Source organism: Brachionichthys hirsutus, chromosome 13 (assembly GCF_040956055.1).
Source record: "Brachionichthys hirsutus isolate HB-005 chromosome 13, CSIRO-AGI_Bhir_v1, whole genome shotgun sequence".
NCBI lineage: Eukaryota > Metazoa > Chordata > Actinopteri > Lophiiformes > Brachionichthyidae > Brachionichthys > Brachionichthys hirsutus.
The window spans coordinates 8,815,720-8,828,196 of NC_090909.1; the positions used below are offsets into that span (position 1 = coordinate 8,815,720).

Here is a 12,477-nt window from a genome sequence, read left to right on the forward strand (position 1 = left end):
GTGTCACATTCACATAAGTGATCTGTTATGAAGCTTGTTCTATATAAGCACGGCTGAGACAGTTTCATTTCTGAGTAAGCTCGGCTTGTGTGGTCCCACGGGGCCGAAGCAGTCGCCTCGAATTAGACAGGAAGACATCACACACAAGAGAAATACATACATCACAGCAGGGAGGTCTTCGCTCAGGGTTTCTATTGATTGGAATGAGGTAGATGAGTTTAGTGTTTACATTAATGGGCCCCACATCCCAAGCATTACAAGCTAAAGTGGTGCATCTGACGCCCCTTAAGTTGGCGTGCTGAAAGCTGCATGAAGGGCAAGTACATTTATCGTTGCCTGAAATTTAAAATGCCGCCACAATTACATGAAAAACATGAAACAGTCTCTCGTTTTTTGCTGTGTAGAAGTTGAGGTGTGAGGTCACTTCCATAATATTAGCGCAAGCATGATACAGCAACGGCTAAGCCATGTTCAGCTAAAGGTCATTGCCAAGTCATTGCTTTCGATCCACCTGAAATGAGATGTTTTCCCTTTCTTAAGTACAGTAATTAACTCTTTCAGTGCCAATAACGTCTAAAGACGTTCACTGCCAACCCTGACGTTGAAATCTGCCTCTCTTCAATGGTAGGAACCCACTTTGTTTTTCTGATGAAAGTTGTTTGTATGCTTAGTCATAGGAGAGAATATTCTGTGGGGATTGGAAAATCGGCCAAAATAGGCAAAAACTGGGGCACTCAGCATATAGCTGAGCTGAAAATGGCTGGCACTGAAAGAGTTAAGTAAATTTACTTTGTTACTGACCACCTCTGCAGTTGACAAGCACACACACACAGTACATAAAGGTACTGGAGGAAAGATGAATGGGCTGGCAGAGCAAGAATACGTTTAAGGTCAGGCGGTATGAATGTTCCATAGAACATTAACAGGTTCATCAATGAGAGGCAGTTTTTTGCCGTTGTAACAACATACATGCAGTAGCTTATTTTGTTACTGCTTATAATGTTATTTGGTCCTTTTCTGGGACCTTCGTGTCCTTTTGTGATCCCTCACGGAGATAATAAGCAGATGGAACAGCCGAGCCAAGACTCCCATTTAGAATGGAACCAGCATCAATGCTAACAGACATGCTGATGTCGGACATAGTATGAAAGGCCGAAATGTAAGAAACGAGTTAGTTGGATGCATGGAAGGGCTTGTTGGTGTTATAATGTGAAGGAAGGCATATTTTTATTTTCACTGACCTTTTGAATGCAAAATACGAAACTGAAGATTAATTACAACATAAATTACGCAGGCGGCTGCGGCAATCGGCTCATTTCTGCAGTTGCTGCAGGTGAAGACCAGCCAGGATGATTGTTTTTAATGTGTGGACGACAAGTCTTTACTCAGTGCATCTGCTGCTATGCAATACAACGAGGTTGGTGACGGGACAGAGACAGGGAGACTTTAAAGGACTTGAGAGATGATCGGAATTACAATTATATTGCTCCCAAAAGACACCTTTATTTCACTGATAGATTAAAATACAACCCTAACATAACAAGTACATTACTTTAACTAATGGAAGGGATTTTGACTGTCCCCTAAATGCATGATCGTGTATCATGGATTGTTGTAATGGACAGCATAAATATAGCATAAGTTAAGTACAGCCTCATACAGATGATAGAATGGCTGTGCCATGTGTGAATATGCAGTGGGCAGGTTCAGCATTGTAATATTTGCCCATTTTATTTAATGTCTATTCACATCTTGCTATTTCTGATTCATAAACAGCACAGCAATCAGGGTAAGCATTTTTCTTACCAGGATTGGAAATAAACTACATTGTCATGCGCTACTCAACAAGAGTACACTAGCAAATCATTAAGAACGAGCTACATGTTTTTGATTAATTGCTTTCCACACCAATGAACTGCCTGGATTATTCACAGGCAGCATTCCTGCTTGCCGTTTGTGTTATGACCCACTTCTACCTCCAATTTTGAAAACACTTAGGCAATGTAGGGCAGCAGTTATGAAGCGCCAAACCTCTCAGCCGGCCAAACAATGTCACACAGAAACACTGTGCGGTTGGGCAGTATTTTATCTCAGCAGAAGGTTTTTTCAGGTGCCGGCCGGCTGCAGGGACAAAAACAGATGGAGTTTCAAAGAAACGACAGTTGCTTTTGAGTTATTAGAATTAGAGCAACATTTGGCAGTGTGAAGGCGATAAAGACCAGTCGTCAGGCTGAAAAGAGACACGCAATAAAATCTATCAATTGTTAAATGGGAAGTTTGTTTTGTGCATAATAATCTTATTTTCCATTCACAGAAAAAAAAAATCCACTTCTCTGCAGCATGCAGCTCTATTATGCAAATTAGACATATGGTTCCCTCCCATCCAGAATGCTAAATGTTTCCCACTTTGGGTTTAATGGCTGTATCCCCTCTATAGGTGCATGAAGCAGTTGAGATGTTGTCCACTAACTACATTGATATATTCTTTCATATAGCCTTTTCATTTGAAATGAAATGCATTTAAATAAGAGCATTATTGTATCATTATTATCTTACAGTCATACAATCAGTTTCAGAAGAACAGCTAAAGACATTTGTTTTTGCACACACACAAAAAAACATTATTTATTTTCTGCACATCTACAATGGTGCAACATGAATGCAACATCTCTAACGGCTACTTATGCCATCCTATTCACTGGCTTGCGAGTTTTACTTACTAGTTTATTTTATTTATTTTTATTTCCATTTTGCTTCAATTTATCAGTCAAATGCAAACACTGGACTCTCTCATGGACAAGATATTATCAATTACATCTAATTTATTTTCTCTTTTCATCCATCTCTCAATAACAATGACAAGAAGTTTGAATGCAATGACTGATGATTAATTTCGAGTCATAAACACTCTGAACAAATAAGGATGAATTCATCATCGGCCCAGTTGTGAACAAGACCAAACATTTTTGCCAGAAGTGCTCTTGTAGTCTCTCAAAACATTTTGACCTTGAAGTTCCATCACTTGTGTTCAGAATCGCAAGAGGCACTTGAAAAGGAAAAGGCTTGTCAGCCTGAATTTTGGGTAAATCTGAGCAGAAGCAGCTTCAAGACATCATTTCTCATTTGAAGTATTGGACATAGAACACCCATAAAAGCACAACTTAGCACGTCATATTGTGAACCTCCTTTGCAGTAGCTTGGGTATTGCCGCATACTTTTCAACTTGCATGCATCTGTCTTGCTAAGCATTATCTGAAATCGGAGTTCAAGGCATTATTAGGACGTCCTCAGTGAATATATGACAGATGGAAGCTTTTGGTGCTGCAATGACGAACACTAAATGCTCTACTGAGGCTTGTAGAGCATTTATGGCATCAAACACGCACATATTTAGCATATTTGAACAACACATATGATTAGTTTGCAAATGGATCGGCTGGCTGTGAGGCAGCCGCGAGACAGAAATCTGTTTACCATCATTGTTAATCTGCAACTTCAAGCTATTTGGTGGTAAAGCAGATAGTCTCCTTGTGTTCATATGGTTTTATGTCTCAACAATTATAGCATGCATTTTAATTACTGGGAAAATCACTATTAACAGAGCCACTTTCACTTTAATTAGTTGACATTTGCAGCATCCACTCATGTTTGTTTTGTTTTTATTTAATGAAATCAAGACACTTTCACCTCCTGAAAAGTCCAAACCAAGGTTTGAGGTTTGATTGTCGGTTGAATGGGAACAGGACCACGACTTTTTTTCAGACCAGAGATCGGCTGTTTGAGCCAGAACTTGGTCTCAATCAAACATCCATGCAGCAATTTTCTTTCTACAGTGTAGTACCCTTCAGTGTGTGTATTTTTGAGATTAAAGATGACAATTTTCCTTAAGTATGTGATAAAATATACAAACAAAGACCAGATAGCATTACATTATAACATATATGGAAAGAATGCGGCTCCAGGATGTTGCTGGTTCACTTTATGTTGGACCCGAGCCCCACAACCTCTGTTCAACCTGGAAGTAGGACAGGACACACAAACAGAGGAGAGGCAGCACAGTGTTCAGTTCACACCGTTAGGAGAGACAGCCAAACGCAGAGGGAGATAGAGATGTAATAACATTAGGGGGGGGGGGGGGAAGTAGGGAGAGGGGAGATTAGAGGAGAGGCTGAATCTCATGGGGGAGGATGATCCAGATCCAAACATCTGGTTGAGACAGTGACAGACGAAGGTTCAGCAGTCTTCTGCTGCATCGTTGAGGAGATTTTCTGTCCTCTTTCCAGTCCTTCATGATAATAATATTCAATGACAGATTGCCAATGCAGAACAAATGCAAAGCACTTTCAGGTCTTCAGATTTCCAAGACTATTGGGAATGTTTCTGGAAAGCCAACAGATGTTAAATGCAAGTGTGAAGTCCAAATCCTGCACACTTTCATATTTCAGTACAATTTGCTGATTGCTGCATGGGCGAGGGAGTCATTGACAAATTGAAAGACTCAACTTATTCCAGCATCAGAAAGATGAGGCAAAGGGATTTCAGATGCTACTGGATGACACACACTTTGTTCGAAACATGCTGCCATCCTCAAAGCAAGACATGTCAGAATTTAGGGGAACAGCAAAAAAAAAAAAAGATTGCTTACAAGTACTCTACTTCATTATTGTGAGGTACTTAATTATCCAACCAAAAAGAAAGAAAGATCTTTCCCCTCAGGCCTCCCTCTGAAAGGAAACACATGGCTGCATGTAGCACCAGCTGGAAAATATGTCCAAGTGGCAAGCGGTGAGTTTGCCACTTTAATAAGCTCTCTTTCAGAGTAATTCCAGTCTAATACATTCACAAACAAACCCTGTCAAGCACAACAGCCAATAACATTTGTGAAGGTTAGTTACTGAGCCCAGTCATTACTGTTTGAGTCTGCATCGCCGCTTCAACACGCGGCTGCTCCAGCAGTTGTCCGTTGAATATTCAACCGTCGCTTTCGTCACCGCAACTATGAAGGAGCAGCGTGTCATTTTCATTACTAACACACCACATGATCATCAGCTTGTTTATCTGGTCATGAGAGGATGAGTGGGTTGGTCATGTAATAATTTAATTTGGTACAAATGAAGTCATTATTGTTACAGTTTGACCCACAGAAGCTGATTGTGCAAAAGCCTTTCAGAGAATTTAGAATCCACTGGTGTCATTATTAGTGATTATTATGTATTGCTTCCTATTGATCTGATACAAAATAAGCTCATACATTCCATGACAAATGCCCCACTGTTTCACTCATTTTCATTGTAATCTGTTAAGTAGTTTATTGTAATACACAACAACAACAGCAAACTCCAATATTAACTTCTTTCTTGCTGCAGCCCCAACCTTCCTACCAGGTCCCATTAAAATCTCGTTTATGCATAAAATCAAAATCACATTAAAATCTCATTTATGCAAAACAGAAGTGATGAAAAATGGCTGATCGCACAATCCTAAATAAGAAATTCCTGAAGCCGCCCCTTTATGCAAAATTAATTAGATCTTTCCCTTTCTTTGCCAAATCCTTCCACAACAACCTGTGTTGTGCTGTGTACTACCTTTGTCAGCAAACAGAGACAAAACTGCCCCGATTATTACTTAGCCATCAAGATAAGGAGGAAATCAATATTCCCTTGCATAGCAGTGGGAAAGAGTGTGATGAGTAGATTTGTCAGAGCAAATGGATACGGTTGCGTGAGTGTGTTTAGGTGGAGGAGGGGTCAGACCTTTGTGTTTCAAATTGGGCCTGGCTGAGGAATGTGTGGCGTGAAGGGCAGGAGAACAAAAAAATGTTGGATTCCAATGGATTACGGGCAACACTGAAGGAGAGCTCTTTCACATATTCATTCTCTGTCCGCATGTTTTATTCATGCTCAGGTGCTTCAACTGAAATCAATACATCTTAGAATTCAAGTGAAAGAAGTTTGGGAAGATGCTTTAAATGTGTAAACTGGAAAGGTAACACCAAATCAATCCTGGCCTCTGCAGAAGAGACACAGATCAAAGAGGAAAGCACATTTAAAAACGTCCTTGAGTTGGCGAGAAACTGATTCCTGACTGTGCTCTATTAAATAAACCAAAAGACCCATTTATTCATTTGACACTGTTTCACTCCATTTAAAAAAAACACACACAAAAAAAGCAAGCTGCCATCTGTAACGTTCCCTTCATGTCTACTGCTGGCCCCCCCGACAACAACAAAGGAAGAGTCTCACGCGCAGTCACACAAGGAATGACATATGCCAGCCGGAGCGAGCGACGCAGCTTGGCTGGGCTTGTTCACGGCCTTAATCAATGGGAGATTTAGCTGGTGACACAAACGATCATGGCAACAGCAGAAGCCGCCGACTGCAGCAAATCCCAGCTCATCTCATTACCGTGGACGCATGAGAGGAGCCACATTAACGCTCCTGCCAGATCTGTCAGTGTGAACATTCAGGGGGGGGGGGGGGGATATGAAATAGCTCGCTGGATATGTAAACATCTGCCACTTTATGAATATCCTGCAGCTAATCAACTGTGCTGATAAGTATACTTGTGCACGTCCACATGCATGTACGCACTTCAAAGGCATTTTTCTGTCATTCTTTATCCGACTGCTGCAGAGGAATATATTCTGTAGTCAGTTACGATAAAGACAAAATGTTCACAGTCAAGGCAAATCTAAACAGGACAAAGTGCAACTCCTTCCTCTTAGTGCCGCGGATCAAACAGACATTTGCAGCCGCTGCTCTGTTCGAGCGGTATTCCCCTCTCAATCTGTCTGGCTGTGTTCCGCTGCGGCAACACATCCAGGGTCACACTGAATCAAGCCCTTATGTAGTGGACACAGGATCCAATTCACAGCGATAGGTTGCTCATAGCGGATCCATGGTTTTTTTTTTTTAATATACAAAGCCCGCTGTTGTGTAGTTAGGGAGCCGAGCTCTCTCCTCCCGTGACCAGCTAGAATCGGCCATGTCTAACGAAAAGTCAGGGGCACTGTAATGTGCCTGTGTGGTGGATAACAGAACATGACTGGGAGGTGCGCTGTGGAAAATAACCAACATCTTGTGTCTGAAGTTACCGACAGTGTTAGATAATAGGAACTGAATACGGGTGTACCGATATGTGTACCGTCTTCAAACTGCAGCTTCGTATTTATGAGGATTCCTAACCCATGTGGGAATAAAATATTTCCAACATGTGGAAGTAAACATAAAAATTCATGGCTTCATGCTAATTTTTTTATTACTCTGCTTTATGAATGGGAAAAAAACAGTAACAGATCGTCAATCTCTTAGCCAATATATCAGCCTTCGTACGTCATCTATTCCTGTTACCACGAGCAGATGATTCAATTTTGGTGATGATCCAGAAGAGATCCTGGATTCTGATGTTTATGGAATTTGACACAGTCATGTAGGGTGGGGAGCTCTATCTCAACACCGAATTTCCTCAAAACCCCATTTACGGATTCATAAATCAGTTAAAATGTAATTTTCATGGTTGATGTATACAGATACCAAGAACTATTTAGAACCTTTTGGTGATGATCTGGATCACCAGGTGGATGGTGTGAATCTAATTATGAGGACAATGAGCTGCTCGGCGGAGGTCTGCGCTCTGAGTGCTTTTCTAGTTTGATATTGCCTTCAACTGACCTGTGTACATTTAGTAATGCTAATTACGTAATACTACAGTGTATGTGATGACTAATTGAGCCCTTCAAACAAACAGTGAGAGTAAGCTTAATCTTGAATACACCTAATAGGAAAGACTGAGAATATTAGTCAATTAAAATGAGAACATAAATAAATACATTCTTAAAATGAGAATCAGGATCCAAAAATATAATGTAGATTTGATATATAAATGGCTATTACTTTTTTTTTTAAAGAAGGTTTATCATTTGTATTTATCTGATTCCCGTGGCCAATAGTTAAATTTATCTTTTTCTCACAGTGAAATTTCAATTAACAGGAACAACGTAAGTGTTTTCTATCAAGGTGACTTTCTTACCACCAGACATGTGTTGACATGTAACATCAATCCCACACTTAAAAGATGGTGCAGCTGCTTTTTACATAATTGTCCTCAAACTTCAGCTTCTAGTCGCAATTTGACCCTCTGTACGGAAGTGTCTCTGTTTGCCCTGCCCCTTGTCAAACAGAAGGTCTCTTCAACACACAGACTCCAAGCCTCTAAAGGAGCACAAAGACGGACTGAGATGACGGGTGGGACAGAGTGGAGGAGGACAGAGGGAGAAGTGTCAGAAGGGACAAAGACAGCATCATCTGACTGCTGATGTTTGTTTCAGCCATTACCATGGGTTTGGGCTTTTGCGGAAATATCAAAAAGGGGCTTTTTTCTGGTGACACATCCAAAACCTTTATTGAATGAATGATGATGTTGAAGTGGAGCTTCCACTTCTTTGTCCCCACGATGACCTTGAATTTCTAAAAGGTTTTGATAAACGTTTGACAACTATTTTACCGAACTAAAACTTTGTCAAATGCAGAATTTAAAGGTCCCATAGTCTACCCTTTCTCTACAAGTTGTGCACGTGTCGCGCCCTGGAATTTGGATACACCTGTTTAGGAAAGTATTGATGCTTCATATTTTTGATTCAGTCAATTTGGGTTGATGGTTCAAGATCCTTGTTTATTTTAAATTCTGGAATTGTGCCTGTGCTGTGACATGGGAGCGTCACTTTAAGAGGGGGGGGGACACAAGTGGGATGATGGGGAAAGGAGTCCAAAAAGTGTGTAGTAGGACGCAGGAGACAAAAATATTAATGGACGATACTGAACCGAGGACTGAAATTAAAAGTTGCCAAATGAAGATGAACGCGAGTCTAGTCGTTCATTTCAGGGGTGCAACACACGTCCCCCCCGGCTTGACATCAAGCCGAGAGGGATTTCTTCCAGACGCGTTTCAGCAGGTGATTACAGACCTACACAAACTACGAAGGATTGACTTGATGGTTTATTTTGCTGTTTTTTGGTTGATAATGACCCAAAATCACCATAATAGTGTAGAAACAAGGGGGAAAGTGAGTTTTTCATAATATGGGAACTTTAACACACACAAAAAAAATAAAAAATGTCCAGCAAAAAGGTCAAGCCATTATTACTGACAAGCAGCCTGACCTTAGCCAGCATCACCATCAGAATACCTAGAAGAGCTCCTGTGATTGTGGGAACTTGTCTGATTCATGTGGACACATTGCGTCCATATAGCCCTACATCCAGCCGTGATGTTAATTGAAATTAAATTGGAAATAACGGCATGGAAATAACACATTAAATGTGTCGTTTGATGTGGATCTGGATAAAGTGATTGGATAGGAAACTCAGAGCGCTCAGTACAGCACCGTTGATAAATTGAACCCTGGTTCAAATTCTAATTAACCTAAACGAATGGCAATTCAGGAAAAAAAAAAAAATTTGAATCACTGAAAAGGTGATTTTTTTTTTTCCAACCTTGACCCATCTATAATTTATAAATCACACGTGTTTTGCTGTTGATGTCTATTGCTGCGGTACAGATTTAGATAAAGTTTCTGAGATGCTGATTCAAGACATTTGTCTGACGGAAGTTAACATTATTTAGTTGTCGTACGGTAAGAGCTATGCAGCCATGTTTGGAATCACTTGGGTCTGTCTGTAAGGGCTTTACTGAGTATCACTGTGGTCAAGATGAAGTTCGAGCAAAAGTTAACTTTTCCTTTTCCCACTTGTTCCACCGTTTATTATTCAAACCATTTCGTCATTCGGGTAAGTTCAGTTTTTTTTCTTTAATCTGGAACACATCAGCTGTTTTCATCAAATGGCTTCATCTATCCAACAGCACAGTGACACGCCTCCATATTGGTCTGTCACCTTGCTGTTGTTCATGTCAGTCACTTTCCTGTCATCTCACAGATTTGTCAACGTCATCACTTCCTTGACCTCATCGGTCCCAGCAGAGTAACCAGCTACTGCCACCAGTATCTGGACTCCACAGTGGGAGCTCTTCAATGTGCAATCTGTTTTTAAACATCAATTTATTTTTGATGGACTAATTATCACATATCATTTGCTGCAACGATCTTTATTTTTTTTTTTTACAAAGTGTCTGAAAATATTTTAAAGGTCAACGTTTCTTCACAATGTATCAACTTCCCTTATTACAGTCAAATCACAGACCAATGGTCAGAATATAGAACAGATTTAATTACCTGATGCCGACCCAATAATTGAACTATAATAGCAATTCCGATAACCGACCAGCTTGGCAGGAATCCATCATCCATCCTTTACAGAATTCATTCAATCATCAATGGAAAATAGCACAGGACCACATAAGTGTGAAGAGGAAATGCATCGATACAACAAAAGCCCCGAGATGCCATTTTCAATAATATTGAATCGAGTGCAAACAATGCATCTGCGATTATATAAAGTTGCTGTCAGCTCCAGTTTCAAGAGCCTGCATCGATGCTGACACAAAGAATTCTCTCATGTGGGAGGAGACTGAATATAACTTGTGAATCTATTGTTACTCTGTCATCTCTTTGTCATCGTAACCCACACAGCTTGACCAGCATTGTGTTTAATTGCATAAGACTTGTTGAGTTTAAATCCGTTATCTCACACAGTTATAGGTCCTTCCATCCATCTTTTTTTAATTTTGGCCTAAACTAGTTCACTGTGGTGGCTCGGTCCGGCCCCACAGCAGGCGGAGCCAGAGTGATGGGCGGAGGCTGTGGATAACAGCATGGACTCAACCATCCGCACATCGGACCCGGGGGGGGGGGAGGACCACACGTTGGGACAATACACACTTCCTAGGGGCGCTCTGATGTGCCCATATGTTTGTCGCTGGGACTGTCTCCGAGCTATGTTTGTTTTCTGGTGAGCACGTCAAGTGCTGAGCTGATCTATTTTGGGAATGTGGGGATCGTTAATTGGGTCATGCCCCTACTTATGACGTGGGTTACTCCACCCCTACTTAAGGAGCTGTTTGGGGTTCATGTGAGGCTGGTGACTCTGACCTCATTAAAGGACACACCTTTGCAAACCCCCTCGTCCGCGCCTTCCTGTAAGGGTCCACGACAATTGGTGTCAGAAGTGGGATTTCACGTCTGATTTTTATTATCAAATATCGTCTTCCAACAAATGGGGAGCGACGATTTCTAAATCCGATTTCATCCAAGCGGTCCATAAATCTTCCAACACATGCGCGCGTACGCACACACACACACACACACCCTCAGGGCTGCATGCGAATGGCTCCGTCCAATCGGATGACTTCACCGTTGATCATGGGGTTCTCTGCTAGTGATGTCACCAGGTGGGCGAACTCTGAAGGGTCTCCCAGGCGCGAAGGGAAGGGCACCTGCCGGGCGAGGAAGGAGCGCACCTTCTCCGGGAGTCCGGCCAGGAGGGGGGTGGAGAAGAGCCCGGGCGCTATGGTAACGACCCTGATGCCCATCGGCGCCAGATCGCGTGCGATGGGGAGGGTCATCCCGACGATGCCGCCTTTGGACGCCGAATAGGCCGCTTGGCCGACCTGTCCGTCGAACGCCGCCACGCTGGCCGTGTTGACGATGCAGCCTCTGTGTCCGTCCGCGTCGGGCTCGTTCTTCCCCATCGCCGCCACGGCGAGGCGAATCACATTGAAGGTGCCTCCGATGTTCACGTTGATGACGCGCTGGAAGTCCTCCAGGGCGTGCGGGGCGTTCTTCTTGAAGTTGTAGGTTTTCATGGCGACGGCGATGCCGGCGCAGTTAACGGCGAGGTCCAGCTTCCCAAACTTCTCCTGGGCCAGCGACACGGCGGACAGCACGTCGGCCTCCGACGTCACGTCTGCGGGAGCGAAGGCGCAGCGGTCCCCGAGACGTTTTCTGCCGTCACAGCCAGAGACTCTCCAGCAGGAATAGTCTTGGCAGCGCTGACCAACACCATTGCAACTCCAGACAGTGAAAACAGGAGAACCAGGAGGCGGATCGCCCCGGTCAGCTACAAGGAGCCGAGCCTCAACAGCAAATTGAGACGAGGGGATAAACACACCGAAACCACATTTTTGCACTCTCCCGTGTTCAAGGAAGGCAAGAAGAGGCCGAAGAAGACTACACCCCGACCAGGAAGCTCTGTTCCGACGGACTGATTAACATTAGCATTGTTGTTCTTATTAGGTTCCGAGAACGAAGGTTCAAGGAACCTATTGTTTTTTGAGAAATTATTATTATTATTATTATTATTATTATTTTCAAATGGCTTTTTGAGGCACTTCCCGGGCACCTAGAGGTGTCGAAACCATATAGGAGTGTCACATCTGGTGTCTAGTTTCTAAATCTGGAATTTAATTGGAATTGTATATGGATTGGGGGCTCCATAGCGCCACCTGAAGTCGGCTTTTCTCCGAAAAGGTGCTCGGATCGTCGCGAAATCCGAGTACGTCGTACCTCTGGGGGTCCCGAGGCTA

At 42.5% G+C, this 12,477-nt stretch overlaps 1 pseudogene; it reads right to left on the reverse strand.

Annotated features, from left to right (window-relative positions):
- Nucleotides 1-11,127: 11,127 nt before the first annotated feature.
- Nucleotides 11,128-12,073, reverse strand: LOC137903451 (3-hydroxyacyl-CoA dehydrogenase type-2 pseudogene; annotated as a pseudogene).
- Between the last annotated feature and the right edge of the window lie 404 nt (nucleotides 12,074-12,477).